Source organism: Kogia breviceps, chromosome 7 (genome assembly GCF_026419965.1).
Source record: "Kogia breviceps isolate mKogBre1 chromosome 7, mKogBre1 haplotype 1, whole genome shotgun sequence".
Classification (NCBI taxonomy): Eukaryota; Metazoa; Chordata; class Mammalia; order Artiodactyla; family Physeteridae; genus Kogia; species Kogia breviceps.
In genome coordinates, this window is record NC_081316.1 from 45,331,185 (window position 1) to 45,347,286 (window position 16,102).

Below are 16,102 nucleotides of genomic sequence, written 5' to 3' on the forward strand. Positions count from 1 at the left end.
CAAGATTTTCTTCAGTTCTAGAAAATTCTTAGTCCATATATTTTAAAATTTTGCCTCCGTTTACACCATTCTCCCTATTATCTTTTTCTGAAAATGTTATTAGACTATTGTTGGAGTATCTGAGTTTTGATTTCTCACCCAACAAAAAATGATTCAATTCCTGTTTTTTAAATGTATCTTTCACATTTTCTATCAAATTATATAAGCTCCCTGAGAACAAATACACTTGTCTTTATTTTTTTTTAATCACTAATTCATCCCAAGTTCCTAGGATAGCTGTAGGCACACTGCAGGTACTCACTGCATATTAGTTGAATGAAAAAATTCATAATGCATAATGTCTCGTTGTGTTCTTGGTGAATTTCCCAGTTACAGTCTTATAACTAGAGCACTAAATAAAAATTTGTGGTTAAAAGCATGGACTCTGGTACCAGAATACCTTGAAGATAATTTAGCTGATACACTGTGTCCTTTAATTTCTTTATTTGCAAAAAGGGGGATAATAGAAGTTTGCTGTGATGTTAATGTATAATGTGCTTAGAGCATTGCCTGGCACAGAGTAGGCAATGTCTACTGATAATCTGCTAATTCCCTATTTAGCTCTCTCAGGTCTGTCCACTAGACAAGCTACACCTTTATAATTTTAGGGATTCCCTTTTGTATTTCCAATATGTTATTATTATTCTAAATAACTACATGTTTTAAATATTTTAAAAAGCTATTGAAGGGGCCTCCCTGGTGGTGCAGTGGTTAAGAATCTGCCTGCCAATGCAGTGGACATGGGTTCAAGCCCTGGTCCAGGAAGATCCCACATGCCACAGAGCAACTAAGCCCGTGTGCCACAAATACTGAGCCTGCACTCTAGAGCTCACGAGCCACAACTACTGAGCCCACGTGCCACAACTACTGAAGCCTGCATGCCGAGAGCCCATGCTCCACAACAAGACAAGCCACCACAATGAGAATCCCATGCACTGCAACAAAGAGTAGCCCCCGCTAGCCACAACTAGAGAAAGGCTGCACAAAGCAATGAAAACCCTATGCAGCCAAAAATATATTAATTAAGTAAATTTTTTTTAAAAAAACTAATGAAGTTTAATATAATTCTAAAAATGTACACATATTTTATTTGTAAAGATTGATGAATTTACGCAAAATAAAAAGCTCATAATCTGTACCCAAATCAAGAAACATAGTGTTATCAGGATCACAAAAGCTCCCTTTTCTTCATTTCAGGCATTGCATAATACCTTATTATTGTACAGGATTCCATAATGAAAATATTCCAAATACATCACAGTTTATGTATCCATTACACTGTTGGTAGTTGTTTAGATAGTCCTCAGTTTTTAAAACCAACAGGTTTTATTTAATTAGCTTCTATTTTTTAATCACTATGTTAATTCCTCCTTTACATCTTTTAAAATTTAAACACAACTATCTAAAATACCTTCAAATTGTTATATTGGTCCTATATTTTATTTTGACCAATGATTATTTTGACTGTTTAATTTGTTAGTTTTCTCTTGTACCTTGTAGTTCTTATTTGTGAGCTTCTAATATAAAGATATTTTTTCCTCATATGTATGTTATCCCTGGAAAATGATTTCAAAGACCATTAAGGTATATAACATAAACCAAGTTTACATTAGTGAATCAAATTTGATTTCTCAACCAACAGAGATGTGTTATCCTGGGGCTTTAAACACATGAGGAAAAACCGATTCCTCAGCCATGTATGCATGGTCATGCTTCTGCCCTCAGTCACAGGCAGATTTTCTTTTTCAGCTACAAACTCAGAAGCCAGGTAAGGTATTCTAATAGCAATTATTATGCTGTCTTCTTAGCCCTCTATCTAAGTTGTATATGCAGAATGCAATGTCTCTCATCAAGTAAAGAATGAATTTGATCCCATCTTCTTATAGGCAGTGGGATCCCTTCCTGGCCTGAGCACCTCGTAAGTAACTCTCTATAGAGCTGTGCATTTTACATTTTATATTTCTGCTCCATAAGGACATTTTTTAATACCAGTATATATTTAATATTATTTTTATATTTTATATAGCATATCCCTTTATTTAGAGAAGAGTTAAAAAATTATTATATTCGAAATCTTAACTTAGAACACTTATATTAACTTTATAATTTAAAAAAATTGTTTCTATTTCCCTACTCACGAAAACATCTCTACTTGAAATACAAATATTTAAAATCAAAAGCAATTTGTCACTTATACCTCTCTTACAATAAATCCTAATTTTATTTTAATTCCAAATTTTTAGTTCTGCTTTCAGTAGAATAATCTTTCATTCATCCTCTTATTTAGTTAACTTGTGTAATAGTTTTTATTACATGTCAAGTATTAAAACATTGACTAAAAGGAAATATAGTTATAATAGCAATACTTGAATAAAGCATTTTCTTTCTCAACTATGTGATCCTTATATTTGGTATATCAAATGAATGTAACAATATTATTTCCCACCTTTGTAAATTCATTCACATTATTCATTTGTGAGTTCATTAATTATAGAAGGAATCTACACTTCTTTTTATGTCCCAGTGTAATTTGTGATGAATTCTATGTGATATAATATAATTTTCAATTATAGACAAAATTAAAATTGCCTAAGAGGTTTATAATTTCTCTTAACATGGTGAAGGCAATCCAAAGCATCAATATATTCTCTGGTGTAATCATTAGGAGCAGGAACATTAATTAAAATGATGGTCATATAACTTATTAATCCTCATTCAGTAAGATATATTGCATTTTCATCTTCAATAATCTAATTATAAATAATAAAGGATTTGTATTCATACCACCATAATAGCATTATTAGACACAAACACTGACTACCATGAATTTTAAGTCCCAAACAACAATATGAATACTTACATACATTGTGTGTGTATGTATTCATTAGTTAACCTGTGCAACAATATATGTAACCATATACATATATACTCACTAATACACTATGTATATATATATGTATGTCAGTATACATACCCTCATTAGTATGGATATAGATATATAAATATCCATATATATTTAGTATACTCATATAGAGTATATATATCCACATAAACTGAGTATTGATATAAAATCAATATGCCTTTACATTTAACATCTTTCACATCAACTACCTCAACTATATGAACCTCCTCCATCCTTGACCCTACTCCATCTTGTTCACTTTCCTTAGTTTTCACATATATTCCTGAAGAGAGACTAAGAAAATCATATTCTGGCCAGCCTTTGTGACCATTTCTCTCTGGTTAAGAAATTCTTTCAAGGGACTTTAGTATCTCCCTATGTTTAGATATATCTGAGAACTGGTATCTATTATATACATCAGACATTTTCTGTCTCATCTCTTAGAGAAACACACTTCAAATATCATAGAACTGACAATACTGCTTCATATTATTATTTGCCCATCTTCTAGAGCAATGCTTCTCAGAGTTCAATGGCCATACTGAAAACCTAGTGCCTTGTTACAAAGGAGGCAAGAATATACAATAGAGAATAGACAGTCTCTTCAACAAGTGGTGTTGGAAAAGCTAGACAGCTACATGTAAATCAATGACATTAGAACACTGCCTCACACCATATATGAAAATAAACTCAAAATGGTTTAAAGACCTAGATATAAGAAGTGACACTATAAAAGACCTAGAAAAGAATATATGCAAAAGATTTTCTGACATAAGTCATAGCAATATTTTCTTAGATCAGTCTCCCAAGGCAAAAGAAATAAAAACAAAAATAAACAAGTGGGACCTAATCAAATTTAAAAGCTTTTACACAGTAAAGGAAACCATCAACAAAACAAAAGGGCAACCTATGGAATGGGAGAAAATATTTGTAAATGATGCAACTTACAAGGGGTTAATATCTGAAATATACAAACAGCTCATACAACTCAATATAAAAAAACAAAAAACCCAATCAAAAGATGGGCAGAAGATCTAAATAGACATTTCTCCAAAGAAGACTCACAGATGGCCAATAAGCACATGAAAAATATTTAACATTCCCAAATATTAGAGAAATACAAATCAAAACCAAAATGAGACATCACCTCACACCAGTCAGAATGGCTATCATCAAAATGTTGACAAATAATAAATTCTGGAGATGGTGTAAAGAAAAGTGAACCCTCCTACACAGTTGTTGAGAATGTAAATTGGTGTAGCCAATTAATTAAGTAGATAGGCTGTGTAAAACAAAATACCCAAGGAGAGAGGAAAAGATGAATAGTTGAAGCACAGGGGATTTTTAGGGCAGTGAGCATATTCTATATGACTATAATGATGGAAATGTGTCCTTATACTTTTTTTAAAAGCCACAGAATGTACTACAACCAACGATGAATCCTAATGCATTGTATGGACTTTAGGTGATAATGATGTATCAATGCAGGTAAATCAGTTGTAATAAATGCACCACTCTTGTGGGGTTGTTGATGTCAGGGGAAAATCATACATATGTGGGGGAAGGTGGGGTATAGGAACTTTCTGTGCTTTCCAGTCATTTTTGCTGTGAACCTAAAACTATTCTAAAAATAAAGTCTATATATTAAAAAAGAAAGTGGGAGATCCCGTAACTTTGATTGAACTTTATGTTTTTCAACTACAACTAGCTTTTAACAATCTAATTCATTTTGAATATCAGAAATATTAGAAATTAGAAAATGCTCTGTTTATTTGGTAATTGAACATTACTTAACCTATGATTAAGTGAAATAATTTTCAAAATATATAAAAGTACATAAGTTTCAGACACTGCTATCATGATATACCCTGCCATGGGTCAGGCTCAGTATCTGCTTATGATGAACATATCTCCATAATGTCTTTTAGAAATATCCAAATATCAGAGAGTATTCTGCCTATGTTTTCCTCTAAGACTTTTATAATATCTGGCCTACGTTTAGGTATTTAATCCATTTTGAGTTTATTTTTGTGTTTGGTGTTAGGGAGTGTTCTGATTCCATTCTTTTACATATATCTGTCCAGTTTCCCCAGCACCACTTATTGAAGAGGCTCTCTTTTCTCCATTGTATATCCTAGACTCTTTTGTCATAGATTAGTTGACCATGGGCTTATCTCTGGGCTTTCTATCCTGTTCTACTGATCTATATTTCTGTTTTTGTGCCAGTACCATATTGTCTTGATTACTGTAACTTTGTAGAATAGTCTGAAGTCAGGGAGCCTGATTCCTCCAGCTCCGTTTTTCTTACTCAAGATTGCTTTGGCTATTCGGAGTCTTTTGTGTTTGCATACAAATTGGAAAATTTACATAAATCACAGTAAGATCTTTTTTGATCCACCTCCTAGAGTAATGAAAATAAAAACAAAAATAAGGAAATGGGACCTAATTAAACTTAAAAGCTTTTACACAGCAAAGGAAACCATACACAAAATAAAAAGACAACCCTCCAAATGGGAGAAAATATTTGAAAAGAAATCGATTGACAAGGGATAAATCTCCAAAATACACAAATAGCTCATGCAGCTCAATGTAAAAACAAACAAACAGCAACCCAATCAAAAAAATGGGTGGAAGATCTAAATAGACATTTCTTCACCGAAGACATACAGATGGCCAAAAAGCACATGAAAAGATGCTCTATATCACTAATTATTAGAGAAATGCAAATCAAAACTACAAAGAGATACTACCTCACACCAGTCAGAACGGCCATCATCAAAAAATCTACAAACTATAAATGCTGGAGAGGGTGTGGGAGAAAAGGGAACCCTCCTATACTGTTGGTGGGAACGTAAACTGGTTCTGCCATTATGGAGAACAGTATGGAGTTTCCTTAAAAAACTAAAGATAGAGCTACCATATGATCCAACAGCTCCACTCCTGGGCATATATCTGGAGAAAACTGTAATTCAAAAAGAGACATGCAATCCAATATTCACTGCAGCACTATTTACAATGGCCAGGACATGGAAACAACCTAAATATTTATCAAGAGATGAATGGATAAAGAAGATGTTGTGCATATATAACATGGAATATTACTCAGCCATTAAAAAGAATGAAATAATGCCATTTGCAGAAACACGGATGGATCTAGAGATTGTCATACTGAGTGAAGTAAGTCAGACAGAGAAAGACAAATATCATATGGTATCGCTTATATGTGGAGTGGAAAAAAAATTGGTACAAATGGACTGATTTACGAGACAGACATAGAGTCACAGATGTAGAAAATAAAAACTTATCTTAGGAGGAAAGGGGGGGATAAATTGGGAGATGGGGATTGACAGATACACATTACTATATATAAAATGGATAACTAATAAGGACCTACTGTACAGCACAGGGAACTCTACTCTGTAATGGCTTATATGTGAAAAGAATCTATAAAAGAGTGGATATAGGTACATGTATAACTGATTCACTTTGCTGTGCATCTGAAACTAACACAACATTGTAACTCAACTGTACTCCAATAAAAATTTTTAAAATTATAATAAAAAAAGAATAAAGAAAAAGGAAAAAAATGAAACATCAAAATATATGAAAGCTTTCCATTTCCAATTTTGCAATACTTGCATTATTCTAATTTTTAGGCAGAATTCCAATTTCTCAATATATCTCACTCACTTGGTCTTAAACATAACTTTCACATCTATATAAGCTTTTCAAATTAAGCAAAACTGTTTTGAAATGTGAGGAGACCGATTTAATACAGATTATTAAAAAAGAAATTACTTTGCTTATCAGAGATCTTCTGTAAAACTTGGAAATATAACTCAAACCAGTCTTAATGTCAATACATTTCTCATCTTGTTGAATCTCAACTACATGAATTTATTTCATATCCGGGATGCCATAATACACTACAGGTGATAGAGTAAAGCTTATAAGGGAGAACACAAAACAACTAAAACTCATAAAGCTTTTACTTGAAAATATGCAATTTCCTTAAAACTTTCTGGGAGTTATAGTGAAATAAAAGTTAGTTTACTTAATAACATAGACTCACATACATTTGAATCCTAAGCATAAAGTTTATACATCTGCATAACTGTATAATGTCTACTTTAGAAGAATAAATCTGAGATATTATGAAGACAGCAACCATAATTTTGTTCTATGTGGCACTTCAAATGTTCATGCTCAATAAATGTTTGTTAAAAATAACTTTTCTGGCTCTTCCCTGGTGGAGCAGTGGTTGAGAGTCCGCCTGCCGATGCAGGGGACACGGGTTCATGCCCCGGTCTGGGAAGATGCCACATGCCGCGGAGCGGCTGGGCCTGTGAGCCATGGCCACTGAGCCTGCGCATCCAGAGCCTGTGCTCTGCAACGGGAGAGGCCACAACAGTGAGAGGCCCGCGTACCACACAAACACAAAAAAAACATTTCTGCAATCACAAAATATTTGTGGTGTTCAGGAGGACAATTAGCCTGCTGCTAACCATTTACAAATATAAGGGGCTTCAACTGGGTACTGAGCTTTACAGGTTTACCATTTAAAAATGATTTCTTATTCCTGCATAATCATAAAAGCTAATCAATCATTTCCACAGTAAAAAGCTAATTGATACATAATAATTCCAATGTATGTGTTTAACTATGTGTATATAAATAAAAATTAAATCAACAGTATCTATTGTGATCTCTGTCAGTGTTATTAAGATTAAAATTACCAATTTTCAAAATTCATCTCCAGGTTTCCCAATTAACATCATGATCAAGATATACTTGTATACCAACTGCTTGTAATAGTAAGATGTTCTCTTTTTCTCCTTTTGTAGTTTGTATTTTTTTAAAAATAATTGCTCAGCCTTAATGGACTTGAGAACATGGGGAGGGGGAAGGGTAAGCTGGGACGAAATGAGAGAGTAGCATGGACATATATACACTACTGAATGTATAAGAGATAGCTAGTGGGAAGCAGCTGAATTATACGGGGGAGATCAACTCGGTGCTTTGTGACCACCTAGAGGGGTGGGATAGGGAGGTTGGGAGGCAGACACAAGAGGGAGGAGATATGGGGGTATATGTATACATATAGCTGATTCACTTTGTTATACAACAGAAACTAGCAAAACATTGATAAGCACCTATACTCCAATAAAGATCTTAAAAATAATAATAATTGTTCAATCTTGCTGTAATGTCAACAGTACTTTCTCAGTAAACAACTCCATATGGTTTGGTGATCACACAAATGTTTTACAATTTACTTGTGAACTCTCTTGGAAATGTTTCAACCCTTTCTCATTCAATCCTTTCCCATCCAGTAAGTAGAAGCTGACAGGTGCTATGCCTACTTAGCTTTGCATACAAACTGCATCTTTGTTAGAAAAATGTCCACCTATAATTTAATTCCTGTAATTTTCTTTCCTTAATCTAACTCCTCAATAGAAACATTTATTGAATGTCTAATTGTACTAGCCATATGCTAAACACTGATTATGTAACTATGAAGAAAGCTTGTCCCTCCTTCAAGAATTCATAAACTAATGGAGTAGAAAGTAAAATTGCAAATCTTTTAGTAGATATGTAAAACATGTAAGTAAAAAAAAGTAAATCACAACTAATGGTAGACAAATGCTTAATTTTGAGACTCCTCTTTAAGCACTTGAATGAAGCTCGCTAAGAACAATACCTGAGATACCAAAGCAGTCTAATGATTGTAAGCTCATATATATAGACCTCTCATACCCATATAACTTTCATAATGACTCTTTTGTATTCATTTCTCAAAATTTCTTTTTGAACCCATTAAAATGAACATTTATGTGTGTATTTGTTTGTATGAGTGTGTGCATTAGTGAACTCTTGATGAAGGGGCACATCTGTTTCCTCATATTTAAAAACTTTAGTCTTTGGAAGAAAGTGAGTATAACAAAAATAGTTTAAGTCTGATTTTTAAAAGTTTTCAGATTTCATTAATAAATTATTAATAAATGATCATAACTGAACTGGAAGCTTTTTAGTTGATAATCTATTTTGAAGACTAAGCAGAGTTTCCTAAATTCTTGAGGATTCAAGCCCTCTCAAATTTTCTCTAATAAATTAAAATTGTTAATACTCTAATTTTAAAAGTTAAAATAGCATTAAAGTTCAGGCAGGCCCAATTAAAATTTTATAGGGTACTGTTGACTAAAATCCCCTATGTTTAAAGACTTTAGAATTCCTATAGGCAGCCCATCTGACTTAAATAGTTTAAGTAATATTAATATAATAAGACATGTTTAACATTAAATGGACATACAGCATAATCAGTTACTAAAAACAGGCATGATTATTTTCACTCTGCCCCTCTACTTTATTCCTATACATAATACCTTAGATAATAAATTGAACAGCACAGGAGAGAAATCATACAACTAACTACAATGCTGGAAATTTATGGCCTCCAATCCCACACGGTTTTCCAATGCCTTTTGGTATGTTCCAAAAATGTCCCTAATTAGTCTTTTCTTCTGTTCATCAAATTTTCTATTTCAAAATATCTCTGCTCTCTTTGATCTCCCTATCCTACCATCATGCCCACTTAATTTTATCAATGACTTCACTTCTAACTTTATAGAGAAAATAGTATTTGTTACAAATATCCAGGAAGGTCTCTCTCTTAAGGCCAAATGTGTATCTAAAATGGCTCTCTTTTCAAACACCACCTGCCTGATTTCATGAACTTCATGTTTCAGGAGTTCAGCAGCCCTGGAGGCATTGTCTAGCTATACTGATATTCTTTAATATACTTTCATGCATATAAGAGTTTTCCTACTGTCTGAGCCTCTTATAAAGCATGAAGTAAAGAGTCTTGAAGATTGAAAAAAGAATTAGAATTCATCTTGAGTGGTTAGGGTTTTGGTTCTCAAATTTAGTTTTTCCTTCTGTTTTTCTTCTTCAATTAATTTGTCTAACAACTTTCTTTTCACAGAGGAAATAATAATAAGCCAAAATGGATTCTGGGTGATGTCAGGTCAGGTACTATCATGAAATCAGCAATCAGTTTACAGTGTTAAGATGAACTTGTCCAGGTTTCAGGTAGTAGCCAATAGGCTTTTTTGCTACAAATGCATACCGGTCACTGGGGACCATCAACAATCTATGTTTGTAATGCTTTGACACCTCTCATTTATTAAGAATGGTCCAGTGACAGGAAATAAAATCTGTGCTATTGAGGTCACTTGGTATATTTAAAACAAAAGAGAAGTAGTACATCTTACTTTTAAGATGTACGAAATTACAACAGCCTTCAAATGTATGAAATTACAAACAAAAGCCTTTCTTAGTTCTCTTTCAATTACTGTTTCTGTGAAAGTTCTATTACAATGAATAGTTTCCTCAAAAGGTCCCTGAACATTAATTCAGAAGAGAAAGGAGCTTCTTTTTCTAGGAATGAAATGAGAGCCAGTTTTAGATTTCTGGCTCTCCTGACTAACTGTAACGTTTACCATCTAAAATATCATCTAACTATATATAGAAATCCCTAAGGACTCCACACAGAAACTACTAGAGCTAATAAATGAGTTCAACAAAGTAGCAGGATACAAGATTAAGATTCAGAAATAGGTTGCATTCCTTTACACTAACATAGAAATATCAGAAAGAAAATGTAAAAAAATATATACCTTTTAAAATTGCACCAAGAAAATAAAATACCTAGGAATAAACCTGACCAAGGAGGTGAAAGACTTATATGGTGAGAACTATAAAACTTTAATAAAGGAAATAAAGGAGGATTCAAAGAATGGAAAGATTTCCCATGCTCTTGAATCAGAAGAATTAATATTGTTAAAATGGAAATACTACGCAAGGCAAGCTACTGATTTAATGTGATCCCTATCAAATTACCCATGACATTTTCACAGAACTAGAACAAATAATCCAAAAATTTACATGAACCCTAAAAGGCCCAGAATTGCTAGAGCAATCCTGAGGGAAAAAAAGCAAAGCAGGAGGCATAACTCTACCCAGACTTCAGACAATAGTACAAAGCTACAGTAATCCAAACTGTGTGGTGTTCGTACAAAAACCGGCATATGAATCAATGGAACACAATAAAGAGCCCAGAAATAAACCTACACACCTACGGTCAATTAATCAACAAAGGAGGCAAGAATATCAAATGGGTAAAAGAGAGTCCCTTTAGCAAGTGGTGCTGGGAAAGTTAGACAGCTGGATGTAAATCAATGAAGTTAGAACACACCCTCACATCATGCACAAAAAATAAACTCAAAATGGATGAAAGACTTAAACATAAGACATGACATCATAAAACTCCTAGAAGAGAGCATAGGCAAAACATTCTGACATAAATCTTACCAGTGTTTTCTTCGGTCAGTCTCCCAAGGCAATAGGAATAAAAACAAAAATGACCTAATCAAACTTACAAGCTTTTGCACAGCAAATAAAACCAAAAAAAAAAAAAAAAGGCAACCTATAGAATGGAAGAAAATATATGCATATAATGCTGCAGCCAAGGCCTTAATCTCCAAAATATACAAATAGCACATACACCTCAACAACAACAACAAAACAACCCAATAGAAAAAGCAGAAGACCTTAAAAGACATTTCTCCAAAGAAGACATACAGATGGACAGTAGGCACATGAAAAGATGCTCAACATCACTAATTATTAGAGAAATGCAAATCAAAACTACAATGAGGCACCACCTCACACCAGTCAGAATAGCCAACATTAAAAAGTATTATACAAATCACAAATGCTGGAGAGGGTGTGGAGAAAAGGAAACCCTCTTACACTGTTGGTGGGAACGTAAGTTGGTACAGCCAATGGAAAACAGTATGGAGGTTCCTCAGAAAAGTAAAATTAGAATGACCTTATGATCCAGCAATCCCACTCCTGGGAATATACCTAGACAAAACTATAATTCAAAAAGATACATGCACCCCTATTTTGATAGCAGCACTATTCATGATAGCCAAGACATGGAAACAACCTAAACGTCCATTGACAGATGAATGGATAAGGAAGATGTGGTACATATATAAAATGGAATACTACTCAGCCATAGAAAAGAACAAAATAATGTCAATTGTAGCAACATGGATTCAACCAGAGAGTATCATACTAAGTGGAGTAGGTCAGAAAGAGAAAGACAAATATCATACTATATCATTTATATGTAGAATCTACAATATGGCACCAATGAACCTATCTACAAAACAAAAACAGACTCATAGACATAGAGAACAGACTTGTGGTTGCCAAGGGGGAGGGGGGGAAGGAGAGGGAGGGACTGGGAGTTTTGGGTGGGTAGATGCAAACTATTACATTTAGAATGGATAAACAACAAGGTCCTAATGTATATCACAGGGAACTATATTCAGTATCCTGTGAGAAACCATAACGTAAATTAATATAAAAAATGTATATATGTGTATAGCTGAGTCACTTTGCTGTACAGCAGAGATTGGCACAACATTGTAAATCAACTATACTTCAATGAAAAAAAAAGAAAAAGAAATCATACAGAACCAGCAAAAAAACCAATAATAATAAAATAAAATATCTAACAATTGAATCTTACTACCCAGGAAACAACTAATTCATTAACAAAAAAATGACAGAAGCAAATAAAGAAAAACCAATAATTCATTAACAAAAAAATAACAGAAGCAAATAAAGAAAAACTGTTACTATGGGAAGATACAGAACTCCTATAGGAAATGTGTAAAATATCCTGAGTTTGGTTGTATGCTTTGACACATTTATGAGCAAATTTGAACCAGATATTGTATTCAAACCAAAGAGAAATTAAGGAAACAGAAAAGATTATTTAGTATATAGGTCTTAAAAGTAAGATAGTTAAAGGTAGCATTAGACAAGAAAAGCATAAGAAAATACAGCAGAAAGAATAAATTAATGCATATTAAACTGTCGCTATCTCTGTTAGTGTTCCATGGTTCTTGGGTGGGAGATGCCTACATCTACTGTAGTTGTCTAATTAATCTAGAGTCTTGGATAGAAGCTATCTCCTTCCAAAAAGTATATATAGCTGGAGAAATCATAATAATGTTCAGTTTGAGGTCTCTGGTAGGGATCAAATTCCTGTGATTCTGTGAGAATAATATATTTCTTTTAATTGAGATATATAAATCCAAGGATTAATTCATTAGAATATCACTATTGTACTAATTGTTAATGTTTGATAGGATCCTCTCCTTCAAAATTCAAGAGCTGCTTTTCACTGATGTTTCTTACTGAGAACAGTGTTTGGTAATTTAGGAAAAACTGAGCATACCTCTTATTAATTAGACTATATATGTTGCATGATATTATTTCAGTATTTGCCCACATCTGTTTGCAATAGTGTCGAGCTGAGAATAGGAAATATCTCTTGATGTGTCAACCATATGCTAACTCATAAAGGAAAAGTTATGCACAGAGGAGTTGATCTTATTATTGTTAAAGCCAGTGTAAATATCTTACTTAGGTCAGAAGTCGGCAAACTGCAACCCACTTGCCAAATCTGACAGTGGCCTGTTTTTGTATGGTCCCACTTCGAAGTCTAATACTTCATGAGTACTCTCTCTCAGCACTACAAAATCTTTAAAGTTCTCTTTACATGATAGTTCCTCTCCAATCAAAGCTTAAGAATTCTTTTCATTAAAATTCACATTTAACTCACTATGTGGTTTCTTTTTCATGATTGGACTCAGACTGATACACTAGCCAAAGTTTGTGGTGAGTGCAATGAATTATCTGGGACTATTTGCCTGTGGTAAAGGATATTATTCTGATAAAGTGAGATCTATTACAACATGTCCTGCTTAATATTTTCCTGTTTCAGTCCTCACATATGACCCATGAACAAACACATTAAATCTAGGTAAGTGAAAGGAGTTTCTAATAAAATTATTTATGGCAGGAATAGCTTGTAAGCAGAGGCTAGAGAGTTATGAGTTTTCTCTTCATCAGATAATGGAAGAAGAGATTCCAGGCTTTAAATATTACAATAATGAATGGAAATGTATGAGAAATTGCAACAGAATTTCATTGGAGGTAAGCTTATTTATAGAGAAACATGGTGTTACTTTCAGTAAGCAGCAGAGAAAACATCAGTCTTAAAAAACAAACAAACAACAACAACAAAAAACCTAAAACCAAGTTAGCAGATGCATCTAATAGTTTGGTGTTTGAGGGTACTGCCTTATGCAAGATGAGTCAAGAGTGAGACTATAGTGAGCTTCTGCTTTCTAATGATTATCACGCATTGAGCCAGAACCTCAGTGGCTTGTCCAGATCTCCCATATAAGAGCTAAAAATATTTATGATAATTAGAAAGGTAAAAAGGAAGGAAGAAAGAATTCAGAGCTTGGATCCAATAGGAGACTTACGTCACTGGCACAGCCATAGAGTCTCCCAGGTGGGAGGCTCAAGGGGCCTCAGAGGAGTGTACTATTTCCCAGACAGGGTCTTGGGCCATAGTTTTAAGAAGGTTTCAATTAGATTTTTATGGGAACTGAGACTGTCAAACATTGGCTCCCAAAAAATACCACCAAAATAATTTGTCAACAATGTAATTATGAGCTTATTTTTAGTGCAGTAAGGGAGAGAACTGTCTTGATAGATTCTTAGTGTCTTAGGCAAGGTTGGGCAAATTTGGAATATTTACATGGTTTTCAATTCTGTTGTAAAGTGGGTATTCCAACATGAAGGCTTGATTAGGATTGAGAAAGGATCATGAGACAATTGGTTGGGGCTGGTGAACACAGAAAGAGAAGGATTTTAAGGCAAGGGTTTTTAAGAGGCTTGGGAATAAACAGTCGTTTAATGCTGTCTATAGCATAGAGACTAAAGTTTGCTGTTGACTTAAAAATTTTGGCAGGAAGTTGTTAAAGAAAACTTTTTCATGATGCTTGTTTAAAGCAGTAAGAATGACTTTATTAAAAAGTGACTATTGCAATGGGAGGTTTGTAGAAGGGAAGAGAGATTAAGCTTAACTCTGCATACAACAAGGACAAGTGAGAATTTATAGACAAGGAACAGGGTAGGGGTCTGTGGATGGAAAATTACTAAGAGGAAACATCAGGAGTACAGAGGATTCTGGCTAAACCAACTTTACAGGATCCTTGTTGAAGGAAGGCCAGCGTGCTAAGATATCCAGGGATAAGGAATTTGATCAGATGAGGAGGGTGATGAGATAGCAAGGGTGGGGGATTTTTGGTAAGTCATCTCAACTCAGCAGAATTCTTGCTAAAACTGGACTAACTGGGCAAAGGACAGAACCTAAGGCCTAGTAGAGGCCCAAGAGGGCTAAGAGGAGCTGGACTCAACTTTGGTCAAAGAGAGAGTCTGCAAGGGCGCTAGGGGAGTTGGAGTGGGTATGTGTAATGGACAGTGAAGTCATTGACAATTGTTTATCTTTCTTAGAAGAGTTTCCTGAAATAGTCGAGTCAGGTTGTTAGAGATGGTGGAATAATAAAATTATGTTAGTGTCTATAGCTGAAAGTTAAAGTCTTATAATGTAAATATGTTGCATGCGAGTAGTTGATTTCTATTTTCAAAACTCATGTAAATACCATTTGGCAATCCAAATCAAGGGGAATAAGAACACATTTCAGTACTTCACTTCAGGGCTCATCATTTGGGAGTGGAGAAGGTCCCTTTAATCCCACCTTGTATCCTGAAGTTGGATGTTGAGCTAAGTGTCTCAAAACTCATTTATTTTTTAACATTTTTGTTTTGACATACTATAAGTGTGGTATAGCCCCTTACTTTAGAATGAAGATGCACATTGCAAAAATTAACATGCATGATAAGTGAAGCACTGTTCATAGGTAGTTTTATAAAGATGTTTTTCTCAAGAAAAATGTGCACATGAGGAAGATGAAATTTAAAGTGTGCTCTCTGACTATAAAGAAAGTGGGCAGATTTCCAGGTTTCCCCAGGATTCTAAGATTTCAATAAAAACTGCCAAAAAAGAAATGAAAGAAGTTTTTTGGTTTCTTTCCCCCTATGGATGTCAAGTCTTTTGTAGAACAGAGAAGCAGACTAAGGTCCTTAACCGTTATTATTACTCTAAAACTTGGAGGTGGCTACATGATTAAAGTTTTATTTTAATTTGCAGACTCTACTACAGCAAAG